Raw genomic sequence first — 26,228 nt, 5'->3', positions numbered from 1 at the left:
TGAGATTTACCTCCCCTTTCCTTTACATAACAGCCTGCTTCAAACTGCATTGTGGTGCTACAAAGTCAGATGGAAATGAAGATAATGTTTTACATAATAGTTGAGAGAGAAAAAAGCCTTCACAGAGAAGCAGAGGAGAGTAAATGAGACGGACAAAAAGCAAGAACAAAAGATGATCGAATGGGCAGAAAGTCTATTAGAATTGATGCTGGTGGTTGTGCAGCTTTAAAAAGGATCACACAATGAAAGTCAGTGACCAGCCGCCTTTGTGTTTACCACCACATCACTGGAGGAAAAGGGAAACCGTAAAGAGATAGCGAGGGGTAAAAACAGGAAAGAAAAATGAGAGGGAATGAGAGTGAAAATGGAAAGAGACAGGGCAGCGTTTACAAAAAGAAATACGGACACAGAAGGAGTGAGACGTGGTGGAGCGAGGCGGGTCTTTATTTACACTGTAGGATTTATAGCGCCCTGCGTATGCTGTGTGGCATGGGAGCCATCGCCTCCTGGCCGGAGGAAGCAACATCATTTCAAGCTCGAGTGCCCGCTGCGCTGTCAAGTGTCCTGCCAAAAAGCACACGGCTGCGGAATACCAACAGAATCCACTGACCTTTTCCCCAACAACTGCTGTGTTCATCTGAGTCACAGCACAGTAAGGCCTCTCTCTCGTTACACTGGAGCCTCTGTCTCCCCGCTGACTCTAAGCGCTCACGGCCAACATGACTTTCCCATCACATCCGAGCATGTTACCGTCGAAAAGAGCTTTTCCCATGATATGCCACCGATCTCTGAGGAAGAAAATTATGTTTTTAGAGCATTTCTCCTTGAAAGGAAACACACAAAACGTACATGTTGAGGATACAAACAAGGACATAACAGGAACTCCACCAATTCAGTTGGGATACTGGTGCAACTAAAAACGTTGATGATGGCACAGCACACATAATAGGCTCTTTTCCATAGAATGTATAAGAAGTGGACGCAGTCACCGTGACCAGTAGAGAGAATGCAAGTTTAAGACACTCCCGCATTGTCTGCACATTTTCAGAACTGGTGATTGCAGCCAGCTTAAGACAATGCTGGACGACACTTTTAAAATGACATCTGCTCTTTTCACCACAGCCATTATACCGTTATACCTGCATTTGCACTAAAAATGGCTGCTGTAAAAATGACATACGAGCTGGAACAACCACATGGAATGCAGCCTTCATTAATGCCATTTGTTACAGTCAAAATGGCTGCCGTTAGAGAGGTCTATTAACGTGATTAGGCAAAGCTCAGGCTTGATGGATGCACATATTTGTACGATAATGATGTTGGCCGTGGCTCCATAATTGTTCCAACATAGTCAATAACATTCCATCTGACATGTTTCCCTGCTTACCTCTCTTTATCTTCCTGCCTCATCTCCCCTCTCCTTTATCAGAACAGCAAAGGTATAATGCTTTAATGTCATACAAAGGCCAGAACTAGTTTTCTATATACAGAATGGATGCGTTTATATTCTCATTGTTTCCCTTGTAATTCCTTTCAAATTGCTGTAAGACGGATGTCTATTCAGACCATTGCTGTTCTCAAACCTAGACAATTACACCATTCTTAAGATGAAATGTTCATGGTTAACTAGGCTCTCGAAGAAACTGAGGACTCTCTTGATTCAGAGAAAAGTAGCTGGATGGCTGAAGACTTCGGCAAACAACGTACATCAGCTGGAATACCTTAAAAAGACTTTCCACTATCGTACGTTCAGGGCTGTTTCTGCTGTAAAAGGAATGTAGTTCTTTCAATGCTATCAACACTGCAGGCTATCTCCTGTTCTTGAGTGGCGTTAACAGAGTGACTGCAATCAGCTTTCATACTGGGTGCAAGGTGCAAATAATTACCCAAACTGACTGCTGTAATTGTCAATATAGATTTTGAGGAGATGTTCTTCCTGGATCAACTGTTACTAAATTGATTACAATAAAACCGTTAACTTTAATGGATGTTTCAGCCTGAAGGGTCAAATTTACTTTTATTTTTGTGAAAATTAGCCTGAAAATCAGGACACATTTGTCGAATTGGAAGCAAATTTATGATTGACAAATTTGCTTGTTTTGTGAAATAAGGTTGCTTTTTTAACACAACTTTAAAGCTTTGTATTTTTTTGTGTTTTAACAATTAGTTTTGACGGTTCCACTGTTTTGCCTATTTTATTGCTTTAGTTTTTTTCAAGTGCATCACTTATGATTGGCCTTTTATTTATTAACTGATTTATTGTATTTACATTTTTGGGCAATGTAAGGCCCCTGGTCTAAAATAATGTCATCTTAGAATACGTTTTAGTTTGTGTTAGTAGGTTCTCTGATGTCGTCTACTGCAACCTCTCTTTTATTCGTCAATGTGAATTGGCATCTAGTTCAATAGTTTACTCATCTTATTGTATACTTAGCTCATTTCAGGATCTAAAAATCTATAAATAGGATAGGATATGATGTCAATTTCACTTTCGAAAAATGTGGGTAAATATTTTGAAATAAGGCACAATCAAAACCATGCAGACACGCCAACATGTCCAGACAGAAAGTAAGCCGCAAGCACCCTGAAGGACAGCAGACGGACAGACGAGACGAGAGGACGATGCACAATAACAGTCTCCCAGAGCTCCAATATAATACCACCACCTGTCTGTCCTCACGCCCCGTCTGACCGCAGGCCTTGTTTGACCGCCGCCTAATAAAACACAAGGCAACAGTCACCAATGCCAACGCCTCTGTGGAAGCATCCTCATTCTGCATCCCCACCACTGTCATCAAGGGCATCCGTCCCCGCACAGTGGTTCAAAGTTGTCTGAAAGTCACGCTCAGAGAGAAAGAGAGAGAGAGTTTGGGGAGAGGGAAGTTAAAAGGCCGTGATAACAGCATTAAACGCCTCACCACCATTACCACCGACCGGCCGGCCTCACCCACCCAGGCGTGCACAGCACTCTGCAGTCGGATGCAGAGACCCTGGGCTGGGGGGCAAGGGCAAGGAGCCCCTGGGAAGCGGGACTGGCAGGGGTTGCTGGTACACTGTAAGAAAAGTCAGTGAATTTTACAGTGAAAAACTGTTAAATCACAACAGTAAGAGACCGTAAATTGTAAATCGGTTATATTCAGTTTATCTGACAGTGAAACACCGTAAATCTATATATCAGCCAAAACAATAATTTGTGCATGTATTTCTTGTATAAAATACATTTTGTCACTGTTAAATGTACTAAACATTGTACTGATAACGGAAATACACCGTAATATGAAAGAAAAATCCATACCGTAATTTTTGCATTTATTACTTTTTAAAAATACATTTGGTTAATGTTAAATGTACGGACCATTGCTCTGCCAATGGAGGTAAAACGCATCATACAGTCAACAGCCAGCCCCGTATTTTTTGCATTTATTATTCGTAAAAAAATCAGTTTGTCACTGTTAAATGTACTAAACATTGTACTGGTAACGGTAATACACCGTAATATGAACAAACATCCATACCGTGATTTTTGCATTTATTACTTTTAAAACATACATTTGGTTACAGTTAAATGTACGGCCCATTGTGCTGCCAATGGAGGTAAAACGCATCATATATTCAACAGCCAGCCCCGTATTTTTTGCATTTATTATTTGTAAAAACATCAGTTTGTCACTGTTAAATGTACTAAACATTGTACTGGTAACGGAAATACACCGTAATATGAAAGAAAAATCCATACCGTAATTTTTGCATTTATTTCTTTTAAAAAATACATTTGGTTACTGTTAAATGTACGGACCACTGTGCTGCCAATGGAGATATGACGCATTATACATTAAACAGGCAGCCTCGTATGTTTTGCATTTATTATTCGTATAAAATACATTTTGTCACTGTTAAATGTACTAAACATTGTACTGATAACGGAAATACACCGTAATATGAAAGAAAAATCCATACCGTAATTTTTGCATTTATTACTTTTTAAAAATACATTTGGTTAATGTTAAATGTACGGACCATTGCTCTGCCAATGGAGGTAAAACGCATCATACAGTCAACAGCCAGCCCCGTATTTTTTGCATTTATTATTTGTAAAAACATCAGTTTGTCACTGTTAAATGTACTAAACATTGTACTGGTAACGGAAATACACCGTAATATGAAAGAAAAATCCATACCGTAATTTTTGCATTTATTTCTTTTAAAAAATACATTTGGTTACTGTTAAATGTACGGACCACTGTGCTGCCAATGGAGATATGACGCATTATACATTAAACAGGCAGCCTCGTATGTTTTGCATTTATTATTCGTATAAAATACATTTTGTCACTGTTAAATGTACTAAACATTGTACTGATAACGGAAATACACCGTAATATGAAAGAAAAATCCATACCGTAATTTTTGCATTTATTACTTTTTAAAAATACATTTGGTTAATGTTAAATGTACGGACCATTGCTCTGCCAATGGAGGTAAAACGCATCATACAGTCAACAGCCAGCCCCGTATTTTTCGCATTTATTATTCGTAAAAAAATCAGTTTGTCACTGTTAAATGTACTAAACATTGTACTGGTAACGGTAATACACCGTAATATGAACAAACATCCATACCGTGATTTTTGCATTTATTACTTTTAAAACATACATTTGGTTACTGTTAAATGTACGGCCCATTGTGCTGCCAATGGAGGTAAAACGCATCATATATTCAACAGCCAGCCCCGTATTTTTTGCATTTATTATTTGTAAAAACATCAGTTTGTCACTGTTAAATGTACTAAACATTGTACTGGTAACGGAAATACACCGTAATATGAAAGAAAAATCCATACCGTAATTTTTGCATTTATTTCTTTTAAAAAATACATTTGGTTACTGTTAAATGTACGGACCACTGTGCTGCCAATGGAGATATGACGCATTATACATTAAACAGGCAGCCTCGTATGTTTTGCATTTATTATTCGTATAAAATACATTTTGTCACTGTTAAATGTACTAAACATTGTACTGATAACGGAAATACACCGTAATATGAAAGAAAAATCCATACCGTAATTTTTGCATTCATTACTTTTTAAAAATACATTTGGTTAATGTTAAATGTACGGACCATTGCTCTGCCAATGGAGGTAAAACGCATCATACAGTCAACAGCCAGCCCCGTACTTTTTGCATTTATTATTCGTAAAAAAATCAGTTTGTCACTGTTAAATGTACTAAACATTGTACTGGTAACGGTAATACACCGTAATATGAACAAACATCCATACCGTGATTTTTGCATTTATTACTTTTAAAACATACATTTGGTTACTGTAAAATGTACGGACCATTGCGCTGCCAATGGAGGTAAAACGCATCATATATTCAACAGCCAGCCCCGTATTTTTTGCATTTATTATTTGTAAAAACATCAGTTTGTCACTGTTAAATGTACTAAACATTGTACTGGTAACGGAAATACACCATAATATGAACAAAAATCCATACCGTGATTTTTGCATTGATTACTTTTTAAAAATACATTTGGTTACTGTTAAATGTTCGGACCATTGCACTGCCAATGGAGGTAAAACGCATCATACATTCAACAGCCAGCCCCGTATTTTTTGCATTTATTATTCGTAAAATATTCAGTTTGTCACTGTTAAAGGTACTAAACATTGTACTGGTAAAGGAAATACACCGTAATATGAACAAAAATCCATACCGTGATTTTTGCATTAATTACTTTAAAAAAATATATTTGTTTACTGTTAAATGTACGGACCATTGTACTAATTACAGATATACACCATAATATAGCTAACAGCCAACTCTGCAACTTCTGCAAATATTATCTATTACCCATATCCCTGGTGGAGGCCGCTAAGGTATTCAAAAAGCTCCTTGCTGGCAAGGCGACGGGGGTGGATGAATTCGAACTTTGCCCATTCATTAAGTGGTTTGAAAATCAATGGAAAATTCCAAACACTTTTTGCGTAGTGAACTATGGATTTTTGACCATATTCGGCCTAAATACGCCCAGAAAACAATGGACTAGGAGGCTGAAATTTTCACAGTCAATCGACCTCTGCCCATTCATTAAGTGGGATGAAAATCAATGGGAAATTCCAAACACTTTTCCCATAGTGAACTATGGATTTTTGACCTAATTCGGCCTAATTACCCATAGGAAACAATGGGCTAGGACCCTGAAATTTTCACAGTCAATCGACCTTTGGCCAGAGATCAAGTGGTATGAAAATCAATCGGTAATTCCAAACACTTTTCCCATAGTGAACTATGGATTTTTGACCTAATTCGGCCTAATTACCCATAGGAAACAATGGGCTAGGACCCTGAAATTTTCACAGTCAATCGACCTTTGGCCAGAGATCAAGTGGTATGAAAATCAATTGGTAATTCCAAACACTTTTCCCATAGTGAACTATGGATTTTTTACCCAATTCGGCCTACATACCCATAGAAAACAATGGGCTAGGACCCTGAAACTTTCACAGTCATTCCACCTTTTCCCACAGATTAAATGGTGCGAAAAGTTGAAAATTGACTGTTTATTTCACCCAACAGAAAGGATTCTAACCCAATGGTACTTATGATCCGAAATGGCCTTCACCAGTCTTTTCTCTCAATTTTTACACTTTAAATCAAAGTAGAAATTTGAATCCTTTTCCTGTTTAAAGAGGGGCTAGTGAATATGAATTCCCCCAAATTTTACGGTCGTAGCTGCAAGTTAAGGTACCCAAACACAGCCCCAAAGGTCAAAATTGAGGCATATAGCCTTATTTTTCGGCTTTTTTTGGCAAGTGAGAAACGGGCCATTAAATCTTAGTGAAAGGTTGAAACTGCCTGAATTTTGTATTAATCATTCCCCTGTGATAACGTAATGCAGGATCTAAAGCAAGATCTCTGCAGACCCTTGGGAAAGCTAACTTCTGTTAGCAGCATGCTAATGACTTGAATCCAATTGAGCCTTTAAGAGGGTCCTCTTTTGTCCATCATATGTGAATATTAGGACAATAAGCCATTTACAAGTGTTTTCAAATGCACCCAACAGAGATGATTCGAACCAGATGGCACCAGTTTTCACCAGTCTTTTCTCTAACTTTTTATACTCTAAATCAGGGTAGAGATTTGACTCCTTTTCTCCTTCAAAGAGGGGCTCGTCACCATTACCTACCTATAATCTGGACTTCGTAGCTGCAAGTTAAGGTCCCCAAAAACAGCCCCAAAGGGCTTAATTGATGCCTTATTCCCTGAGTGGATTTTTTGACATATGCAAGAATGGCCATAATCTCTCAAATATGGGTCCCAGAACCCACAGATTCTGGACACACATTGTGGACTAGGCCTACAATGAGGTCACCTGAACAGAATTCCTCTAGATTATCTAGAAAAGATTTTTGCCTGTATGACACTCAGACCTCAGCATGGTGTACACGTCCTTAAGGCGTACACCCTGTTGTACTCTTGGTGAGATCAGACCAACTTTTACTTCTAAAGATGTCAGAGCCCTGCTTTTTTAATATGTTGTAGACTTGTTTGAAAACTCCAGAGTTACCTCTTCTTGTGGACAGTCGTAAACGCATACGTTTAGAAACGATGACATAAACACCCACGTTGTCTTTACTAGCAGCTGTTGTTCAGTTAAAGTCTGCATTTCTGCAGAGGAAGCAGCTGTTATTGGAGCGATTAGCGAGCAGCGTGTCCAGCGACGTTAGCAGACCTACGGAGCAGCCCCGTCTGAAGTCACGTTAACCTAATTCATGATATAGATTAGACCACATGGGATCACCTTTCGGTTTGTTTTTTTCCACATGGAACTATACATTCTGCCATTTCTCCTCGACTCTTTCCGCTTTGAGTCACTCAGCAGTGATTGTCAGAGCTAGCTGCACCACAAACAAACAGTCGGTTTGGACACCTGCATTTACTTTGACAGTCTTTTATGTTACAAACACTGAAGCGCATTCAAAAAACATTTGTTTTTTTGTCGATCATTACAGGCTTACATTTATGATTGTATTCAGAGCTGAACTCAAAACATTCGAGGCTTAAGACCTGGCAAAATGATCTTGCTACGCCACTGGTACACGCAGGAAATATTGTCTAACTCGTGCACGCAGTGTCTCATGGTCACAGAAAGCACGGCCGCGGCAACTAGAGTCCTGCTAGTACCCTCGACGTGCGTGAAGGTGCGAGGGCCCGATCAATGTTGCTTGCATTCATTATTTGTAAAAAAGACATTTTGTCAAGGTTAAATGCACTAACCATTGTGCTGTTTTTGTAAATACACTATAATATATAAAATATAACACTGCAGTTTTTGCAGGTACTATTAGTAAAAAGAAATACATTTTGTCACGGTTAAATGTACGAACCATTGTGCTAATAATGTAAATATACCATAAGATAAATTTGAAGGCCAACACTGTAATTTTTGAAAGACATTGTCAGTTTCAACAGTCAGAACTAATATTTAACCAACAAACAAAACAATAAGTGCTAGATGCAAACTAGTCTGCTTATTCAAAGCAGTAGAGAGTAACCTTCCATACGTTTTCCTTGTTTTGTAATCCTTTTTTGCAGAGCATAAGTTGCATCTCACCCCTCACCCCATCCCCCACCTCTCTTTTGATCTCTGTTGGTTAGTATTTTGTAACATTGCAGGTGCTTGCAGGTGCAGATCTCGCGACAGTTTCAAGGCACCCTGTGACATCTATTCCTAATGTGTGTGCAGTGCACCCTATATGATCATACTGTTTCACTGTTTAGCGATTCCCTCATGACACTTTAAGACCAACAGGTGCCTGTCTCAGTGAATAACCTGACCAAATGTGGTGGGAACACAGAGAGACAGACAGACAGAGAGAGAGAGAGAGAGTGAGAGAGAGAGAGAGAGGGACGGACGGACGGAGGCGGCAGTGATCAGACCTACACAACAATTTAAAAAAAGCAACGGTTGGAGGCTGAACTTTTGAACTCATTTCAGCGCCTTTTCTGCGCGCTCAGGCAGCACGTTACTGATGATCAACGGCCTGACTCCTGGAAACACAACACTTCTTCTGAAGGTAAGCATGTCAGCTAGCTAACGTTACATTTGAATTTGAGGCTTTGTTTTCTGCAGTTTTGTGTCGCCCTTGCAAAAACGAGTCATTCAACGTTAATAGTAAGTTCACTTAGCTATCTAAATGAGTTGAGAGTTTACTTTTCGTGGATGTAACATGGGTTATGGGTTTCTGTGTTAAACATTAGCTAGCTTACTTTACCAAAGGTTTGCTAGGAAAATGTTTAGTTGTCATTTCTGTGGCAAGTCAGTTAAAGCTAAAACATCGAGGGGTTATGTGCTTCATTGCAAACTTCATAGTGATGAACCACGTTGTTTATTTAAGTGCGTTGAAGCTGGTTGCAAGCAGACCTTTGTTAGATATGGAGCTATAAGGCTCATTTCTACCAGAGGCATAATGGTAACCTATCAGCTAACGTTACAGCTAAGCTAACGTTACTGTTGGGACGGCTGTTAACTTTACCGCTTATAAACTGTCTGTTAACGTTACCGCTTATAAACTGTCTGTTAACGTTACTGCTCATAAATGTGCTATGTCTGTTAACGTTACCGCTCATAAGTGCGCCATGTCTGTTAACGTTACCGCTCATAAATGGCTATGGCGTTATTTGAAAGCACATGTCCAGACACAAAGTAGCTAATTATTAAAGTGAGTGGATGGTCAAATGTTTTCACGGTCAGATCTTCATTTACTGCCCACATGCCACGGAGACACAAATAGCAGACAGCAGTATTAGTGACATGTACAGAGAATCTGCTTCTCCTCAGTCATCAGCTGTTCCAACTGAATCACATGACTGTGGCCCTCACCTGCATGACTCAGAAAATGTTATAGAGACCAGCACAGATAAAGGTGATATGGATATTTCTGAAAACTTCAGTGATCTTTTTCTCTGTTTATTCTACTTGAAATTGCAGGGACAGTTTCTACTACCTGCTTGGACCAAACTAACTTCACTGTTTAAAAATGACACACCAATATCAGATGAGGACATCAGCAAAGTTTGTGAGTCTTTGAGAATTTGATCTTTTCTCTGCATGTCATAGAGGGCCAATGAGGACAGCATACTCAAGAGCTCAGTCTTTCAAAAAAGGGTTCAACTATGTGGAGCCTAAGAAAATGTTTTTAGGACGAGATGAGAACAGGACTGATATGTTTTCATATTATGTGCCTGTGAAAGAGACTTTAACCCTTTAGGCTCTGCAAAGACAATACATAAAATATTAGCTGTCTATGTATCTGATGATAATTTGCCAGTTCATGTAAGGTCTGACACAAACCACATGTCACTTGTTTTATTGTGTAGAGAGAAAGATTTCAAAACATTTGTGTTCTCTGAATTACTAACAGACTTGAAGGATTTGGAGGAGAACGGGATCGTAGTATCAGATGAAACAGTAGTCAAAATAACCTTATATTGCATTGCAGGACATAATTTGGGCTCTCATGGCATTGGTGCCTTCACTGAAAATTTCAGTCACTCGCAATATTTCTGTAGGTACTGCCTAATAATCCGATCTGAATTTCAGGGTGACGATCCAAATCTGTGCGGAGCAGAGCGCACCATTGACAGCTACAACTCTGCTGTTGATCGCCTCCAGACCCAAGATAAACCAGATGTGGAAGGAGTAAAGTTCAAGTCAGTATTCAATTCTTTGAAATACTTGAATGTCTGTCAAAAGAAAGACAATTTGTTCCAGTGCTTTTGTGAAACTTCTAGGTCGAAGGCAGGTGGCATTGCTAAGAAGAATCTCCTTTAAAGTAAGTAAATTGTACACATATCTAACAAATATCTGAACATTTTAATTGGTACAAGAGCAGTTTGTGCAGATAATTAAGACAATTTACTCTAATCTTGCAACATTGAATTAATTTGCTCCTGCCACCTTTCAGACATTGCATTCAAACTCTAGTGGTTGTGGACTTGGATGGGAACAACTTGCTGGCTTTTATGACAACCAGGAAAACGGTGGGATTTTAATCCATTTAAATGCCCAAAGCAAGCAGTTGTTTTTTTTACTTTTAAAGATGATTTTTTTGTCATTCGTGTTTTATTGGACAGCAGAAGTAGAGAGACAGGGACCACAGTGGAGTGAGAGGGGATGATCTGCAACACATGGCCCAACGGGAATCAAACCTTTGTTGCTGCGATAACAATATGTGGTACGGGCTAAACCAGGTGAGGCACTGTTTTTATTTTTGAGTGTGAATTTAGCCATTTCATTTTAATTTGCAACCTTTGCATTGAAAAGAGTAAAAGTTGATGCTTGACATGATTTCATCTTTCACTTAAGAGGATGTATGTCCACCCCTTGTCTTTTTTCTCTTTATTCTTTCTTTCAGGTGTGATTACGACTACCAGCGGTTGTACTTCAGATGGACCTCATCACCCTCTTTGCTGTCCTACTAGTGTAACCTTATGATCGGATACATACAAGTGTTGTCAAGGATAAACAGAGGTAAGTTGTTGTAAAGTTCAATGTATGTTCATTTAACAAGAGAAGGCTTTAGGGTCTTCTATTTTTGTAAGCACTGTTTAGCCATTTCATGTTCAAACAGTGTATGCATGTATTGTTGATGTTAAGTACTGCATAAAACTAGGCATTTCATGATCCAATGTGATTTTAACTTCTTGCCAGAATAACCTTTTTTGACATACTGTGAATTTATTTTGACTTTATTGACATACCATACGTATTATGGCTATTTCTTATTCATGAATCATATTTGTAGCTTGACCGTTTTATGAAATCTTTAACCCTACTCTTTGTTTACCCTTTGGTAAGTTTGTTCTGTTTTACCCTCTTTAATGTTTTGTGTTTTTATAGTTTGATTGTTTTTTGTGTGAAGTATGAGAACCATTTTGCAACTGTGTAAGTGCTATATAAAGTTATATTATTGGTGATGTTACTGTTATTATTATTGTTAGTATTGTTAATGTTTTCTATGTTGTCTTTTTTTCTGGCTGGAAGATCATGCTAGCCCACAGCGAACACCAGATTGACTTGTGAGTCTTCAAGCAGAAATTATGACAACACCTGCCTAAAGTTCCAGTTTCCTGAACAGCATACCCTGTCTGTATGAGACTCTGTCCCACCTGTCTTCAGTCAAGTCTGGACCCAATGACTCAGACACCAGTCTTGTCAAGGCTAATTAGAGGTAAGCAGTGCGATAGGTGCAACTCAAACTTCACTCAATCAATCATCCTCAGGTGCACGGTCTGAGCCAACCGCTTCATGCAAACATAGATGAAACCACTGGAATATAGTTTTGTATTAGTACTATTTGTTTTTTAGTGCTCTGAACTGATATCCCCCTTACATTACGTTTCACGTAGCAGTAAAATGTCATTAATTCTGTGTACTATCTTTCCAAAATCCACCCAAAAGGGGTTTGCACCTGTGTCTTTGCACCCAAGTGGGCCCTACAGTGCACTCTTATGTTTATTTGATGGTAAATGCTGGGGGTCATTGTTTCCTATTGAACTGGGTCTCCGCCATACAGTTTGATTTTTGTTAACGAGAAGGCAGTTATATTAGCTATTGTACACTGAATAGCTCAGTTATTCAAATGCAATACAACTCAACAACAGGATACAGCTTACTGTATTCTAGTTTCTCTATTTATTTTGCAACAGTAATGTAATTGATTTTAGAGATATTTAAAAGGTCTTAAAAGTCATTGAATTAAAAAAATTAAAACAAAAAATGTAGAATTGATGGAATTAATAAGATGTGCAGATACCCTGGTTGTATCAAACATGATGATTGTCTTTACACTGTGTGCACAATTAAAAGGCAAGTTGTATTTTTGAGTATTAATTGTATTGAACAACTACAGAGCTCTCGGTCAATCCAAAATGTTATAAACCTCAAACCTGAATATTTAATAAAGTAAAAGTGAGGTTTTGGCTTTCTTAGGAGAATATATATGTGTGCACAATTATTATGCAACTAAATGAAAAATGTTCCCATCTCACTTGTTTATTTTTATCTGTTAAAGTGAGAATAATAAACAAACAACTCAAAATTTACAAATAAACGTTATTGATATTTAAAAAAAATAAAATAATCTGTGACACTATTATTTTTTATTAAGTATAAAGTGCTGGTTTCTTCTAGGTCATTGGAGCTCAGTTTAACAGCAGAAGGCAGTAAATGTTTCTGTAGGCATCATGTTGAAGCACTGCATCAATCTAACTTTGCCTTTGTTTCTGTTTTTGGGTGCAGAGAGGATCATTCCAGTCCACAGTGAATACCTGATGGTCAACATACGAGTCCTCAAGCAGAACTGGTGAAAATACACGCTTCATGTTCCAGCTTCCTGAACTTCATGTCCATGTGAGACGCTATACCATGTTGAGTGCCCTCTTCAGTCAAGTCTGGACTCAGTGACTCATTACTCTTGATCAACTCAGGGCAAGTGGCTAATCCTTTCATGTTTATTCATGGTTATCCTTCATATATATATGGACACATGCTGTTTCTTCAAGATCTCAACACTGCTTTGTGAGTATATTGTACAAGATATTGTATCAGTTCAACCTGTTTTTCACAGAGAATGTTAGTTTCTTAAGGTATATCAATGATGGTCTGTACCTTGATTTACAATCTGCTTTATTTGATATTTCCTTTGTAATTTACAATAATCAGAAGTTGACTGAAATCTATGCCAACCAATTGTATTACGTTCTATGTTGTACCGTATTTTTGTACCGTGATGTCTTATACATTGTCACTATATTTTTTACGGTAAAGTTCTGGCAACCACAGCTGCCGGTAATTTACCGTTAAGTTGCATTTTTCAATAAAATGCCGTAATGTATCATACAGTTGTACTGTGTTTTTTACTGAGAAAAACTGTAATTAGCTTCACAATATAGTTGCTGTTTATAAGGTTATTTACCGTAAACACGTTTATAACATGGCTGTTATTTCTAAAGCAAATTACCGTAAACAGGTTTATGAAATCTGTTTTTTTTATAGTAATTTACCGTAAACAAAAAACAGTTCTCAACTGTGAAATCTACGGTTGCAAAAATAATATACCGTGATGTATTATACATTCTCACTTCATTTTTTACGGTGAAGTTCTGGCAACCACAGCTGCCAGTAATTTACCGTTAAATTGCATATTACCGTAAACAGGTTTATGAAATCTCTTATTTTTTATAGTAATTTACCGTAAACCAAAAACAGTTCTCAACTGTGAAATCTACGGTTGCAAAAAATATATACCGTGATGTATTATACATTCTCACTTTATTTTTTACGGTGAATTTCTGGCAACCACAGCTGCCGGTAATTTACCGTTAAATTGCATATTACCGTAAACAGGTTTATGAAATCTCTTGTTTTTTATAGTAATTTACCGTAAACCAAAAACAGTTCTCAACTGTGAAATCTACGGTTGCAAAAAATATATACCGTGATGTATTATACATTCTCACTTTATTTTTTACGGTGAAGTTCTGGCAACCACAGCTGCCGGTAATTTACCGTTAAATTGCATATTACCTTAAACAGGTTTATGAAATCTCTGTTTTTTATAGTAATTTACCGTAAACAAAAAACTGTTCTCAACTGTGAAATCTACGGTTGCAAAAAAGATATACCGTGATGTATTATACATTCTCACTTTATTTTTTACGGTGAAGTTCTGGCAACCACAGCTGCCGGTAATTTACCGTATATTACACAGAATTTTTTTTACAGTGTACAAGCAGCAGGCTAGAGGGCTCAGAGTGCGTCGGGAAGGTCTGTGTGCAGTGAGAAGTGACCGAGATTAATGCCAGCACCCACGGGTGAGCAAGCCCATAGTGGGTGATGCTCTTGCAGCGTTGCCAAGCAGAGCTAAAAACGCTCTGTTGTCCTTGAAACGGATGATTATTCAGCGCGTCGCTCCCCGCTGATGAGAGAAAGAGACAGACCATCTAATAGAGACGAACAATCGTTGCTTGCTCAATTTTAGACCCATAATTCATGCAAATGTGCCGGGGGAACGTCCCGTTGTCCAATTCTTTCAGTTCCATCCAGCTTTTGCTGTCTTGTAGTTTTCAAAAATTGACTTTGTGTTTGACTTTCCTTGTTTTTCCCCGTGCTCTTGATTGTGTTTTGATGAATTACATCTTGTGAATTATTTCTCTTTTATTTATTTGTCCGTTTGTTTGCCGACTGACTTGTTCATTTGTACAGGGGTACGAGGGGGTGGCAGACGCTGAATGGATAAGCAGCTCCCAGTGAAATTCCTGATAGAAATTAGACAGAAAGGGGACAGGGGGCTCTGCTGATGGAGAGAGCAGTAGATTAAGTGGTTGTGGGGTGGGAGTGTGGGAGAGGGGGGTAAAGAGACTGGGCAGATTGGCGAGTAAAAGAAAATGAAGAGAGAATGGAGTGTGGTACCAAATGAGTGAACACACTGCACAGCAAAAAAGAAATCCACACTAATTTTCTTGCCAATTGCAACGAAAGTTCCACACTCCAAATTATTCCAAATCCTAATGCAAAATAGAGCTGTTAGTAGTGTAAAATCCAAAATCTAAATACAAGTGAACACCAGCAGTGGAGCACCAGAATGCTGAATATCGCAAGAGAATAATTCATATGGCAGTCAGCTCGGGGAAATTGGAACTCTTTGAAAGTTTCTAATAAACGAACACAGTGGTCTGGCTCACCGTGAAGTTACCTCCCTCAGCCGTCACCTTCCAAGAGTCTGTTCACGCATACTGAGGTGACATGGCCGAGCAGAGAGGGAGACACCAACAGTAACAGAAGGGAAGGAGAGAGACGGAAGAAAAGATGAGAGGAGGAGCAAGCAGAAAATGAAAGAAGAAAAGTGAGAATGAGAAAAAATAGAGGCAGAGGAGAACGAAAAATGTTGAGAAAAAAAAAAAAAAGGTGCACAGAGGAAAGAGAGAAACCGAAGATGGAGTACGAGGAGAAAATGATCGAGTGGCTGCATGAGAAGACTAAGTGAGAAGGAAAAAGGTGGTGAATAAAAAGAGAGGAGATAGAGAACGGTCTCAGAGACTGAGGAGAGAGGAGTGAAATAAATGAGAAGGAGTGAAGGGGTAAAGGGAGGATAGAGGAGAGCTGGAGGAAAAAAGAAAGGTCACAGATGAGTAGAAAAAACGAATGTAAGAATTGTTCCCTGAAGTGAGGAGCACCATGCAGAAAATGAGCTGTCTGCTAATTTTTCCTTTAGACAGCAAATACCCAAAGTAGAAGATTATTATTTCTGCTTATATGCTGCAGAGGCGAAGCTCACAAAGACAGAACTCTTCCCTCCCTTTAAATGGAGCAGATACAATTCTCACTACCTGCTTGAACTTAAATGCATAAAAATCTGTCTTTTTGTTTCTGGTTGAGCCGGCCAACTCCCTGTAGATCTGTCAAAATTGGCCAAAACTGACATACAAATATTCGTTCTAAAAGAACACACAAAAGTGTGAACTATTCGAATGACAATTTTTTTCTCATTATGTCCATGACACCCTGTCCTAACGGATGGGGAGCGACGCAGCACTGTGGAGTGCACCGTTTTGAGCTGCACTTTTCTCGGATGCCCAGTTTCTTTTTAAGCCTTTCACTCGCTTTGAAAGTGCAGCAATGGACGAGGAACGGCTGACTGTTTAAGTTGAAATGAGGAGTTATCTACAGTATATTATGTACCTTCTCAGTTCACTACAAACCCTAAATGAGGTGGCAGCTAGCTGAAGGGAGAAAGGGAGCTGAAAGTTTCCTACTTGCTGTTGGCTATATTGTATGTCATTTCCAGTATATATCACAGTGTAAAACGTGTGCGTGTTCTTACTACATTAGATCTGCCTCACAACACAGCACTGGTCCTGGTGGCTTGGGAACTCTTCATCCGCCATTACGGGTAACACTAAAAACTTTAGCTGTGTAAAAGGAAAGTGAGCCACCACTTCCTTTTTTTATGTTTCAAAGAACTGACTCTTTGTTCTCTATCTTAAGTTCTGTAAAAGAATATTCCAGTGACTCAGAGATGCCATTAATCTTTGAAGGAGTGTCTCTCTTTTTTCTTCTTCTTTTTGAGTAATTGCACAAAGTGTTTCAAAATGAAAACAAGTGGAAGACTTCTAAACCCGAGTAGGACACAAAGATCTCTTTCTATGAATGCATTTGCATGAAGTGACCCAATAAAGAATGGTATGCAAACGTAATGTTTATGGTTCATCATTTAACTCTATATCTTGCCACAAAGATACAGTTGGTTATTGCGTTTTGGCTTGGCTTAGAAACCAACTGTTTACTGAGAGAAATTCAAGAGTTCATCAATATCATATTGATATGAGACTAGATACAGTCTTAGATTTTGGTCTGAATATCTTAATATGGCATAAGTGTTGTCTTTTCCTGGTTTTAAAGGCTGCATTAAAGTAAACTTATGTGATTATTTGAACTTACCAGACTTTTCTATCATTTGCCTTTACCAACTTAGTCACACTTACTGATAATTATATATAAAGAAAATACCATTAGGTAAATATTTCATAAAAATAACCAATAGTCAACACAACAATATCTTCAAAGTATTGGTAGAGGTATTTTGTCCAAAATATTGTGATATGTGATTTTCTCCACCGTGCCCTGACCTAACCACTGATTGGTTTTTGTACGGGCACGAACAAGCTCTCCATTGTATGACCTAATTGGTCCGAAGTGGGAGAAAACCTCATCATGTCTCTGCCCTTTTCATTCCAAATGTTACGCTTGAGTTTCTTCAGACAGCTGTGATCTGGTGGTGGAGGATATGAGAGTTATGTTTCGCAGTATGAAAACTACTGTGCAACTTCCAGAAAGAACAGTGTGCAGCGGAAATCCACGAGAGAATGAAGGATGAATGCATCAGCAAGGACCTGTACAATGGCTCCCACTACCTACCCTCCTTCCAGCAGTGATGTAGTGATTTCAATCCCTTCAAAAGGCAGCAGTGTAAGCCTGTGGATGTGCCAGGGTCCCAACAGGGTCTCTTAGCTGCTGGTCTTATAGGATTCCAGTGTACCGGTGGTCCTGCAGGACAGCACGCCATTACGAGCAGCCAGGTGCAATAATCTACTTTCAATGTGAACCCATTGTGATAAAGCATATAAAAGCCCCCTTACAACGTGTCACCAAGGCAAAGCCTCTCTCGCTTCCATTTTCATTCCCAAACAGAAAATGACACAATCTCTGTGGATGTCTGCAAAATTACTCAGCATGAAATCAGCATATTGTAACGCAAAAGCAACTGGATGCCAGAACATTCTTTGCCTTGCAGCAATGCGGTAATAAGGCTGGCCTGTGTTGGACGACTGGACATGCTGAAGCTCAAATAGAGTATCTGCTTGTTGAGCTATGAGTATCAGCTACAGCCAAGGCAGCATGAAGGGATTAGATCAGGAGACTAATTTCACAAAGTTATTACAAACATCTATTTCACTCACTAATGTAAGAAATTCATATCTGTTATTTATATTTACTTATATTATATAGATCATTCCTTGACACAGTCACACAACTGTAAACCTGGACATCGTTTCTTTAAAAGTGATCAATATAAGATGTACGGTTTTGTTTGTCTGAATGCGTTTGATCTTCTCACAGAATCAGCTCCTGAGAGCCTGGATGGCTGTCGCTGTCCACGGTGCTGAAAAGTTACAAACCAAGTGAAATAGTGGGCTCGGTCAACTTAGTGAACAATACAAAGACTATGTTCCAATTCTGTACTACACAATCATTTTCTAAACTATGCAAATCTATGATGAATCTATGACCTTTATAGGATACAGTGTTTGTTACATTACCATTTACACTAACAATAGAATTACAGAATGGGTGGGTTCACCATCAGACGTGCACCAAACTGCAACTTTGACATGCCACTGCCAGTAAAACCCATCTATGTACTATATAGTGACCTTTAACCTCCATTTGTAGGCAGGAAAGTTATATCAAACAACAAAACCAAATGCCAAGCGTTCCTTCAGTATACCCTCCATCTCATGTGTCAAATCAAACACCTTCACCTGAACCAATACTCCACTGGTTTAACTGTAAACAGATCCCTTACTGCGTTATTCTCCAACAGTCTGTCGACACAAAACAAACATAATTTAAGAATTGAATTGCCATTTAAATTGCTCGCTAACATATTATTGAATCTGATGAAGATGCATATGTAATGTGTTGCATTACAGTGTTTCATTTTAAATGAATTGGTGAAGCAATTGAGCCCGCTGTGTGTGGCAATCTATATTTTGCTGACATGTTGTATTAAAGAATATTTGAAATAATATATTACGGGTGAAATTGACATCACAATATAGAGTTGATTCGGTACCTCAAACATCAAACGCCAAAGTGAATATTACAAAGAGAAGAGAGACAGTTAGCTGATTGGATTAGAAGATGCTACGGTTAGCCATCTACGGGAGTCAGACATCATTCAGAGTTATAGCTGTGATGTTATGATTTAAACAACTTCATAAGGACCACATAACAATTAGAATGTCTCTGCCAACATAGATCAAGATTAATGTATTAGTAATAAATGACGAAGAATGCTACTGGCTGTTTACGAATGCTTTCCATTCCTCTTTTGACTCCGAGTGAGCCATTTGTCAAAAACCAATATGCTGGAGATTACTGAACGAGCATGCTGCTGATTTCAGGCTGCAAAACAGCAGTACATATTTGTGTGGTGCATGTGCGTGCAATAAATTTCAGGGAGATTGCATTGTCACCAACGGTATTGGATTCAAATACGCTTAGCACTATTAACATTAATATCCATCAGGTACTAAATATATGGTCCTCACCATGGTACAGATCTATGGGGATTAAATTATTCATTATGCCTATTTGCAGACCGGAAAAGAGAAATGCTTGGCTACGGAGGAAAAGAAAACTAGAATAGAAATCTAAAATAGGGGGAAAAGAAGAACAAATAACTCGGCTTAGTACTTGCATATCTTTCAGCCATGACAAATGTGCAGTTTTCTGTAAGTTTTACCACGGCCTGATGAAACTCTAACCACATGAAGTCATATTTTTCTTCTTTATTCCCCCCCCCACAACCTCTCCACCTACAGAATCCCCTGAACTAGTCAGACAGCATCAGCTGTATGTATGTCAGCACTCAATTTAATGATGTAACAAGAAGAGAACTCGCAATGCATCAACTTCATGCCTAGAGGCCACGAAAGAGCAAACTTAGGTGGATTATTCAGTGCTACCAACAAAAAGTAAAACTACTGGTAAAGTCTGAATGATGGCAAAAGTTCTTAAAATGTGTTTAGCTTGAGCGCAATAACAAGCCTCATTCTTAGACGCAGTATATTAAAAACAATAGGCCAACTGGTTCAGGTAAAGCACGGTTTCAGTCTAATAGGTCACGTAAAGTACTTCGTTATTACTGCTGTGTTTTAAAAAATAAATACTCAAGCCTATGTTGACTTTGGGTACAAGAGATGGCATCAACTGCAAACCCATCCACTGTGAGCTCCACACTCTGAGATGCTTTGTCAATGTGACACAACATAAAATCCTGCTTCCTTTGCTGCTTAAATTGGAGACAGAAGATTTTTGAAGCCTACAAGGAGAGTATACACTCCATATATCATTTCCATCAGGCAGTCAGAATAGCGCACATGCTGAACACCTTAGTAAATAAGAAGACTAAGATCACAGTTGTGTTGCTAGGCAGAATTGTTCCCGGACCAATACAGAAATGGATATCCATTAAAAAGATGGTTCAACGTTGTCCAATCAGTTGTCACAAAGATCATATTTGTAACGGATTCAACAATCAACTCTATTACAGATGACAGTCATTACGCTGGTGACCGTGAGAGAGTCACTTGCCAGGAAGGGCAAAGCATAGGTTGTTTTAAGTGTGTGAGCACAAATGCCGACTTTTCTATTTCTGGTGAGAGCAATCTCTCTTGAGCTATAATTTCCAAGTTAAGTGGAATTATTTTATGAAATCAGATTTAAAAGGCCAAAGTGCTGACTAAACCATAAAAAACAAAAGACACATAAGCAGCTGGATTACAGATGTATCACAACAGATGGGTTTTAAAATGGGATTTGGTCCAACTAGCATTGATAGTTTGCTGCAGAGTCTTGGGCTTTGACTCAAGGGTCTGTTCAAATGTGTGAATCATGATGAACGCTCTTTGCTGATGCTTTTTTTTGCGAACTCATGAGCTCACCTCCAACTTCAGATCTCGCTTTTGTGTGGAAAACGCAAATGCATATTTTTGGATCTTGCATCTTACCTTTTGTGAAATGCAACCCTGTCTAAAAGCAAGAAAGTTTGAAATATATATATATCAATGAGAAAATAGTTCCTGTATATTTCTGTGCTGTAACCTCGCTCTGAAAACAACAAAATCTGCATTGGGTAATGGGTAAAGGTAATTTCCACTCTAAGCTGCAGTGTTAATGCAATGCACCATTTGTCATCATTCAAGTAAAGATTGCACAAATATTAGATGATGGCACAACTCCACCATTTCCAACCACCTTCTAATCCCCTGGTCAATGTGAACAACAACAAAAAACACACAAACACTGACAGCAAACAACTCCAGATCCTGCAAACATCGATCCGTGTCTCGCTAAGGGGTCAGCTGATTATGAGCCAGCATTTTCTCTGCACTTTAACAACCATTTGTGTCTGCAACAAAGGGATTGGAACAATGAATAACACTCAAAGCGCTCTGCCTCACTCAAAAGACAAAATAACAATCACTTAAATCATCAAGACAACCTATTGTTCACAGAATTCAATAGATCAGAACATAAAGGCCGTCTAATACAAAAACACATGCTCTTTTGAAGCACGAGGATGATTGAGAACTGGACAATTATTGGACTTTGATATCAAATATCTTATGAAAGTCACTTTCTTCACATTATGTTGCGTTATTGACCAGAAATGATTTTAATGCAAAGAACTTTAAGTACTCATTTGTGTGTGTTTTGAAGTGGCATTACTTTAAAGTCGAGATTAAATGAAAAATGCCTTTTTGAACCTTTTAGCTCACATCCCCGGTTGTACTGTGCACCTATTTAACAATCCTTCCTTTTCCTCCTGTAAAACTAAATATGAAGTGTGCTTGCGTGAGATAGTACCAACCAATTTCAACAAAATCAATTGCACTTAAAAAAAAAAGAAAAAAAAAAAAAGTCCACAACGTGCCAAAAGTGAGGAAAGCTGCAGGATGAAAGCAGGATGAGAGGTTTTCTTCCCCGCACACAGATTCTGTGCCACAACTTCAAAACTAAAAGAAATACAGAAAAACCCCTCCAGTTGCTGTGAGTTATTCACAAGCTTCTTCTCTCTCCCTCTGTGAAGCGAGATAAATCTATAAGGCCTGCAGCTGCTCAGGCAGAGGGAGGGCCAGTGTCATGACTGTGAGCATCAATCGCAAAGTTCAGTATGAAACGAGCTCGGGACGCCTCAGCCCGTGTAACACTCGCATTGATCAGTGGATATCAGTGGGGAGAACTGGTCACATGTATACAACTGTTAGCGTAGCCCCAGTCAGGGTCAAGGCATGATCACTGAACAGGGGGATCGCTAGTCGATATGTTCACTGATGCAGGGAAGGCAAATCATTGTTTTTCTTCTAAAATAAAGACGCAGATCATTTCCAAGGTGAAGCTGCACATCACAAAAGTGGACAGCTATCAGCAATCAGGCGGTCTCACATGCTAAGAATAGCCCTGTTGTTCAGAAATCCTTGTCGAGCCAAAAATAATTCCATTTCATTCATTAAAAATGTAATTTTATGGCTTTATAATCAAAGCTTTCCCACTTAATTAATGTGATTCGAGCCAAGTCAACCAAGTCACCGTGTATGCCCGGAGATTTGGTTCTTTTGAATATTAATCAGTGCCAATGATGATGATGATTCAATTAATATTAATTTAATATATTGAAGTCAAGAGATAGCAGCAACAATACATATATTCAATACAATTATTCATTATGGAAAACTAACCGTAGAAAATAGATCAGGAATTCATGATATTATCTTTTGTCTCCAGGACAACATATTTCTGAGCATTATTGCTTAACCTTTTAATCTATGTTCAATCTACTTTGAGTATTTGTGTTTAACATCATCGTTCTGCATTCAAAGCATGCAGGTAGGATTCAGTGCAGAGCAACATGTTTTAGAATGCTTCATGTTTAGCTTGGTGGATGTAATAACCTGGTATCCCTAAAGAAATCCATTTATGTGTATATTATCTTTTCTACAACTGTGAATTTCTTGTACATCTTTGATGACTCATCCTGCATTTGGGGATCCCTTCACATGAAACAGCATTTGCATTTGTCTGTAGGAGAGTTTAGTAGCTTGTGGACACCGTTATACTTTAGAGGTGTGCGATTGGATGTCAGTTCGCAAAAACAGCAAGTGCGGTTGAGGTCTAACATATTCATTACTTTCTCCTCTTCCACGTCCAGATCTAACAAAGCAGGTACAGGAGGTGTGAACGGAGAACAAATACCCAAGAGTCTAATTCTGTTTATTCCATTTCCCTTGGAATTTGTCACAATGCCGAGGCTAACGGCCAGGCTACATTGAAGACGTCACGGGTGCGGACTGTTCACGGAGCGGATGTGCCGTTGGAATGTATCTTTTTATTTGCTACACCTGCAGCGCATATAGAGCGAGTTTGTGTAGCCTAATATGGGTAAGTTAACATCTGCGGACTACATTAGGCTACGTAAGGGATAAAGTTACGAAGCAACCGCCCACTGCCAGAATTAATGCTGGCAGACACTTTCAAAACCAAACTGCCAATACTCCAAACTCCTGGATGAGGATAGGTAGTCACTGGTATAACCTGTGCTGCCCCAGGCTATTTAGGAAAATAAATATTCTAATATTCAATCTACAATGTAAAATGACTGTCATCAGTAAAATGCTTGGATGTATTCTGACTAAACCTTTAAGAAGCTAGAGGGCTAAAGTGACTGAGCTCATGTGTCGCTGAGGTTTGGAGACAAACAACCACAGGGATATGTGAATCCACACTTTTGCACAGAGCTCTCCGTGTTAGAAAATGAAACGTCTCCGGAGAAACGTCTCGCCACACCACAGAGTCATTAATTCCGCATCGTGACCCGTCTGTCTGCTGGCTGCAGCTGGGCAAAGTGTATCCTGTGGCATCATTATATTAGGAGTCGGATCAGAACAGCAACAAATAACAGGAGAGTGGTGGGATGGGGTCTGACTTGATTCTGTGTCGGTGCGTGTGTGATGTCGGGATTCCTTTAGTAAATTCTGAAATCAAAAAGAAGAAAAAATAAAACCACATCATAAAACGAGTGATGCCATTATCTAACAGTGTGATGTAGAGGAATCCACAGAGCCACAGAGGCTTAACCTTGTTTCTCTTCCTTTTTTTTTTTTTATCTGCACACTTCCTGGGAGGTGACCTACAGCATTATTTCACACAATGGGGTCCCCCAGAATAGAGAACGGAACAAAAACCTGGAGCTTTTACAAGCGTATCTCACCAGGGCCAAAGCCTTTCCCGTAAGATAAAAGCAAAAATACAAGCCTACACTGAGGATTAAAGGAGAACCACCTACGACAGGCAGTCATGTGAGCCGGACCAACATCAAGACAGCTAAGAAAAGAAAAGGAAGAAAGATATTACAGCCCACATAGATTATGAGTTTTATTCTGGCAGGAAATACTGAGCTCGTCCAGAAGTGGTTCATTGTGTATTTGTATACATCAACTCAAATTCAACTCAAGAATACCTGGCCTGCCACTTTAAAGGATGTACATCTTTATACTGTGTCATCTCACTCCACTAGCATTTTCTCTGTGCCTTCAATAATGACATAGATAGCTTTACATTGTAGTTACCTGAAAGCCAGAGGCGTCTCATACAGATGTTAAACGGTGTTTTGTTTGCAGTATCAGATTCCGAGGGACGGGACAACGCTTCAGTATTTAACACCCTGGGAATGAGAACGGGCGGCATGAACACTTTATTTCGGAAAATTGTAATTAGAGAAACTGCAAGTGCTTGATTTTGGTTCAGGTCACAGGAGAAACAATGTTTTGCTCATTTAAGTCATCAGGTGCTACAGGGAATCATCTTTAATTTGCACAGTTAAAAGAGCATTTTATGAAAGAATAATGTAATAAGCTTATGTAGCTCTCAGCAGGTTTGCTTCCAGAGTTCCAGAATCTGATGTGCACTTTTGGAAACCTCAACATGAGGTGGGTGCAGAGCGTCCCTCCCGCTTGCTAAGATGTTCTGCAGCATCAGAACATAAAGCAGGTAACTGATGCAGGACTTTAAGCTGTACACCTCTGATATAATCCTCTAACCAGTACACAGACATCTTCTGTTCATTTAGCTGGCGCTTAACACCACATGTTGAGCACATAGTAGAAGTTTCCCTTGAGGGCTCTCTGCCAGAAAAGGTTTATTTTAACCCAAACCACAATCTTTTCTTACACCGAAAAGTAGAAACGTAAAAAGTAGGTTTTTCGGGTAGTATGTGCCGGTTTAATAGAGCTCTTACTATTTTATGCAAGTTTCAAATGCATCAAAGTCAACCTACAGATATCACTGCCAGTCTCTGGTTAAATTGCTATATTCATAGAAAAAAAACGAAGGGGAGTCGCATATTGACTCATTTGTGAGAGCTAACTTGTAGGAATATTGGAGTATCTTGTGAGACAGACAGGTGATGTACATCTAGAATGCAAATTGCCTTTGAATGTGTGCAACTAAGAGCTGTGGAGATCAGTGAAAACCATTCAGATTCAACAGAGTCTCCTGCACGTTCTGTGCCCTCCATTAGCACAGCAGCAGCAGCCACTGAAACCTATTACTTCTCAAAATGCTGCAAAATAGACCTCGGTAGACATATTGTTGCACAAAACTCAAGCCTTTCAAACCACCAGTTGCCGGTTCATTGCCTCAGTGCCTTCCGGCAATTGAAAGAGCAGAAAAAGATTTGATCAGCTCCTGGGAGTCGAGCAACAGTGCAGCAACGGTGAAAACGTGAGCCTTTTTCTGATACAGTAATAGGAGCATTGGTTCTCTTTCCGAAGTTATGTGTGAGCGGTGCCATCAGCTCATCGGGGAATAAGACC

General features: G+C 39.0%; 1 long non-coding RNA gene across 2 annotated transcripts; it reads left to right on the top strand.

Annotated features, from left to right (window-relative positions):
* Positions 1-5,506: 5,506 nt before the first annotated feature.
* Positions 5,507-13,909, top strand: LOC142960513 (uncharacterized). Of its 2 annotated transcripts, none has more exons than XR_012956328.1 (9): positions 5,507-9,085; positions 10,000-10,087; positions 10,612-10,721; positions 10,803-10,843; positions 10,976-11,051; positions 11,145-11,261; positions 11,426-11,541; positions 12,055-12,241; positions 13,312-13,909. It is a non-coding gene; the product is annotated as an uncharacterized LOC142960513 (long non-coding RNA). The 2 variants fall into 2 exon arrangements; XR_012956329.1 differs by having other exon boundaries at positions 5,508-9,085; positions 11,148-11,261.
* Positions 13,910-26,228: the final 12,319 nt, after the last annotated feature.

This window comes from Anarhichas minor, unplaced genomic scaffold, assembly GCF_050575085.1.
Source record: "Anarhichas minor isolate MPS153535 unplaced genomic scaffold, ASM5057508v1 ptg000027l, whole genome shotgun sequence".
In the NCBI taxonomy this organism is placed as follows: domain Eukaryota; kingdom Metazoa; phylum Chordata; class Actinopteri; order Perciformes; family Anarhichadidae; genus Anarhichas; species Anarhichas minor.
Note: the sequence above shows the minus strand (reverse complement) of the source record. Positions and strands in the feature narration are given on the sequence as shown.